Genomic DNA, 6,000 nt, shown 5'->3' on the forward strand with positions numbered 1-6,000 from the left:
TGTATGTAGTACATAATGTATTTATACATAGTTACATACATACATTTACTACTGGTTTATATGTATGTATGTACATACAAACGTAAAGTTACAACACTCTACACATATTGCCACTTCTACTCATCATTTTCGTGCAGCTTTTTGTTGTTTGTTTTAAAAATGTTGCTCTTGTTCAATGAATGAATGAATGAATGAATGACTAAATGACTAAATGAATGAATGAAAATGTAAAAGATTCAAAGAATGAACAAATAAATAAATAGAGAACGGATAAAGATGCTTTTAATACCCAACTAACTAATTGTTCGCTGGCAGTGGGTGCATATTAAACATCTGTCGTATTGAATTCATTTCTTCGCCAATTGTGACTCAATAAATTTAGTGTGCACTATTTTATTGCAAAATATAAGTAAGAGAGGATAGAATTAGAGTAATTTCCAAAGCAATAATTGGCGAATGTTTATCGTAATTCTCCCTATTTATAAAACTTAAGAAGAACATTTTAGACTATAATGCTGAGAGTTAAATTTGGAAAGATCTCTGCGTCATCTGTTCATATAAAAAGAACTTTGGAAAAAGGTGGGCTCTCACTGTACTCTGGATAAACATAGGGGTTGTCAGATCTATTTCAAGCTATTTGCGGACTTGTATGGTGGAACAAAGCACACCTCCATAGGAACAAGGTCCTTAAGGCACTAGCTGGCAGCGCTTGGGGTAAGGACAAATAAACCTTGCTAGCTAACTACAAGACTATTGGTCGGTCAGTGGTCAACTATGCTGATCCAGTGTGTTCGCCTTCGTTGAGTGATACTCAGTGGAGAAAAATTCAAAGCTGTCAAAATGAAGACGTCACAGAATGCCTTCAAATTACCTCCGAACACCACCTTCAGGAGGAAACTAAGGTTCTACCGGTCAAGGAATACAATGTCATGTTGATACAACAGTTCCTTCTGGAATGTCACCGAAAGTGTCATTCAAACTTCGACATCACACAGTTGGTGTCTCCACCGAGGCATGTCAGACAGGACTTATGTAAATACGAGGAGAGCAGAATCCATATGATTGCAGCTCGTATATGACAGCTTTAAACGACATTCATAGAGACGCCATCAATATCGCAGTAGCAGGCTACCGTATGAATGTCATACTTGGAGGTCGCCTACCACCAATAGCAGATGCCGAGAAGATTCTGCCGCGTAAAACAAGAGTCGTTCTGGCACAACTAAGAACAGGGTGGAGCGACATGATTAATGGCTTTTGGTCCCGTATAGACCGCGACGTCCTCAACTTATGCCCAGCATGTGGTCAGGGTCCTCATGAAACCCCCCACATATTCAACTGTCCAGCCAGCCCTACTTCACTACGTCCATTTGATTTATGGACTTATCCTGTCGAAGTAGCACAATTTCTTGGACTTGAAATACATGCACAACCCCCAGATTAAATATTGTAAAATTGTTTATGCTGCTACAACAACTATAAAGTGTAGACAATTGCACGATTGTGTAGAGTTATGTGTAGGATCCATTGAATCGGAATTTGTATATGGCAGCTTTAAACGATATTTATAGAGACTCCATCACTATCTCGATCACATGTTACCGTATGAATGTCGTACTTGAAGGTCGCCCACTACCAATAGCAGACGCCGAGTCGTACTGGCACAACTAAGATCAGGGTGGTGCGACATGCCTAATGCCTTTGGTACCGCATAGACCGTGCCCTCCTCAACTTATGTCCAGCATGTGTTCAGGGCCCTCATGACCCTCCACACATATTCAACTGTCCAACTAACCTTAATTCATTATGTCCATTTGATTTATGGACTTATCCTGTCGAAGTAGTACAATTCCTTGGACTTGAAATACATGCACAACCCCCAGATTAAATATTGTAAAATTGTTTAAGACAATTGTACGATTGTGTAGAGTTATGTGCAGGATATATTGAATGGAATTTGTTTATGGCAGCTTTAATATCAATATCGTGATCGTAGGATACCGTATGAATGTCGTACTTGAAGGTCGTCCATCGCCCATAGCATAGAAAAACCTGCCGCGGTAGACAAGAGTAGTTCTGGCACAGCTGATGTCGGGATGGAGCAACAGCCTTAATGCCTACTGGTCCCGCATTGGCCGTGCGTTCCTAAATGTATGATATGCTTGTGCATCCATGTTATTCCTACATATATATTTATGGACCAAACGACCAGAGGTAACTTAAGTTCTTAGCCTGGACCCGGATGCAGAAACCCCGTTCTAGAAAATTTTATAGTCACAACAACAAAGAGAGACTAGCTAGACTAGATACTAGCCAGTCTTGCGATTACTGTGGCGTTGATTGTTAGACATTATTTCATATGATATTTTTTATTATTATTATTGCTTAGTCGACCCTAACACACAAAATGTTAGGCACCACAGAGCATGCACAAGCCAATATTGGGACAGAAAGCTGTTACCTACACCAATTTTTGACAGACCAACCATTGAAAATTGGTTCATAAACACTATCCTGCTGGTGCAAAGGCAAAAAAGGGCACAGACCAGCTGATATCAAGGCTCTCAATTTCAAAATGGTGAGATCGACAAGTCTATTGGATACGTTATCAGAGCTAGCTTCAACCATAATGAGTTAATATTGCTTCTAGGACATGTAGTTATCCGTGGAAATGAAAAAGCTGACAAATATACAATAAATGGTTCGTATTACTACGAATATGTGGTTTACATCAGTATGTACTCAGATAGTCGATACACAAGTGATCACTTGTAGAATATTAAAAATTCTGTGAACTTTTTTGTCACGATAAAGAACCAAGTTTCGTATATTTTGCTTGGGAATTAACCAAACTTCTATATATGTATACTTACTAGAACTGCATGATTGAATATATGTTCAGTTCTTCAAGAGCGCAGGTCGATCCAGACTGCTTTTGCGATGTGTCGCTGATGAATCTAATTGGATTTCTCAAAAGCACCAAGTTTCGTCCAAGTTACATATTCGTGTATAATATACATGAATTATATATGAATCTAAGGTCATTACAAAGTACCTCCAAGTGTACTCGCTACCCACTTAATTTAGTGTAAAATATATTTCCAGGAATATTATTGCCTATATATCATCTATCCATTAAAAACACGGCGTAGCTCTTGAGAGTTGGCGAATATATATGGCGTACAGTCCCAATTCCGATAACTTGTAGGAATATTTGGCGCTACAAACAAATTCCCCAATGAACAAAGTCCCCAAATCACAAATGAATTAAAACCCCAAAATTGGGGACTTAATTCATTATGAATTAAAACCCAAAAGTTCTAAATGGAATAAATTCCCAACCAAAGGAACTAAACCTCCAACCAAAATGAAAAAAACCATCTTCGCATACTAAAAACTATTTGAATTGTCGGCCTTTGGCCGGTAGCAAAGGTTATCTCCTCTGGGGTGTATCAAAAACCGGCTTCGCCCAGAATGCGCAATGCAAAAAAAAACTTTTCTGAGCGAAGCCAGTTTTTGATACACCCCAGAGGAGAAAACTTTGCGACCGGCCTAGGCCGGCAATGCAAAACAACTTTTCTGAACGAAGTCAATTTTTGATACACCCCAGAGGAGGAAACCTTTAGGTCCGGCCGAAGGCCGGCAATGGAAAACAACTTTTCTGAGCGAAGCCAATTTTTGATACACCCCATAGTAATTTCATTATAAATTAAATCCCCTAAAAATGAACTAAGTCCCCAAATTTCGTTGTTGGTTTTTTCTATATAAAATTTTGGGGCCTTAATTCATTTGCGGTTTGGGGACTTAGTTCATAGCGCCGGAATATTTATGTCCTGGGGTCTGTAATTACTGATCATTGTGTCTTTTGATTAGAGCAAAGATTTTTCCTAGCTTTATGGGGATAATGAGGAGAAGAGCATTGTCCTTAATTGGTAAGGAAACAAATGATCTCCATAGGATCGGTACTCTATGTACTGTATGACCTATTGAACTTTAATTGGAGGGTATCATGAGCTTTAAAACTGTATGGACTCTGCTTAAGCAGTGTTCTGCGTTATCACATCGATCCATAATACCTAAGTACGTTGGAATTGACTCTGGCAACCATCCTTTCCTTCAACTAGACAAGTTTTGAAACAAAAAAATTGATAACAGTAGTTCACTATTGTAAGATCAGTCTCTGATATATAGCGATAAAGAATTGATAAGTTATACAAGTATTATGAGATCTCATAGAGGTAAAAGTAGAGATATATCCAAACTTCAAGGACGATGTGTTTGGGGTTAACGACATCTGATCATATTAATTTGTTCCAAAACGTATTAAAAGCTATTGTATTGGGTATCGTAGGACATAGAGCTAAAAGTCAAGAGTATTCTTCGATTGCAATCTAAAAAGCTGCTTTCCTTATTCAAGTGATTCGAACAGAAAATTTAAACCTTCCTAAATAATACATAGTAGATGGATGCATATTTATTAAGTAAATATATGTTTGTTTGTAAAAATATACTTAGTATGGGTGTTAATGTATACATATGTCATCATATTCCAGCGATTTCTATTCATTTCCATCAAAAAAATAAAAAATATATAAATAATAATACAAAAAAAAACTAAGCTAATATAAAAGTCATTATTCAATTCATTTATGGTTTGTACTTTAATATCATATTCGCGATACATCGCTCAGTACCTGATGTGAATTTTGATTGGGGGGCTCTCTTATTTTGTAGATGCTTTATATGTTTTTACTTTTGTTGTTTATCGAATACGGTAAATCGATAATTCATGCAACAGCCACGATCTATAGATCATTGATAGCATTAAATGAGAGAGTTTTGTAACTTTTAGTTTTATTACTTTACAAAAATTGTCCTAGGCGTTGTCAAACATTTTCAAAAATGGCCATTTTTGTAAAGATTCTAAAAATTTAAATGTATTGATCTTTATCAATGTACTATCGTTTGGACTAGCGACCTTTTTTGAGATGAATATCAGTTTGCCATTTTCAATTGAAAAGTTAGAACTAAAAATATATAAATAAGATTTGAATGATTAATGATGGAAGAGTGCAGTTAGTTCCGTTTTGAAATAAGATCTTGAAAATATCTGGAATGACGTTACAAATTCTATTGTGCCGGCCTCTATTACACACCTACTTTTAGCAATAAAACACATAAATACAAACGTCTATATAAAACAAAAATAAGCAGCAGAAGAAACTTTACCAAACAACTAAAAAAAGCTAACAAAACTGTGCAGTTTGCATATTTTGAATTTCATTAATGGGCACCGTTTTTTTATGATTTAAGAACTCTGATTTCATTTCCGGGTCATTGGCTTTCTTTCATTTCTCTATAATCGAACTTAGTTGCGTTGAATGTGTAAACATGGTTTGTTACTAAAGCAGCGCAGAGCAGGCAAAAATCCACACAAACATACCTACATACTCACTCACTCGTACATACGAGTACATAAGTGTACAGCAGACAGTGCGACAGCAGAGACAAGATGTTAACGATTCGAAACCCTACAGAGCAAAAAAAATAAATAAAAAATTGAAAAAATAGTATTTATACACACGAAAAAAATAAAATAAAAAAAATAGAAAACGACCACGGCAAATTGAAATGCGAAACACGCAACATACTTAATGAAAGCACAGAACTGTGTTGCCAAGTATTTGTATAAGAAAACCTGCTAGTTCTATTCGAGGGGAAAAGAAAATCTAGAAATATTTTGGTTAATTTTTATTAGGAACTAGTTGACCGAACCCCGGCTTCGCCCGGTAGCATTTACTGATGTTATTTCGTCATGTTTCTTCAACCCTGCCTGTTCTTATTTATTTGCAAATAAAATACCTAAATATGTACTGCATACTTTAGGGGCTTTTTATTACAGTTGACTGGACTCAAGCCGGTTTTAGCCGTAATTTTTAATTTTTTCTTTACAATTTTTTCTTTACAAACCATCTCCTGAAAATTTCGAATCGAATAAAA

This window comes from Calliphora vicina, chromosome 3 (genome assembly GCF_958450345.1).
Source record: "Calliphora vicina chromosome 3, idCalVici1.1, whole genome shotgun sequence".
Taxonomy (NCBI): Eukaryota; Metazoa; Arthropoda; class Insecta; order Diptera; family Calliphoridae; genus Calliphora; species Calliphora vicina.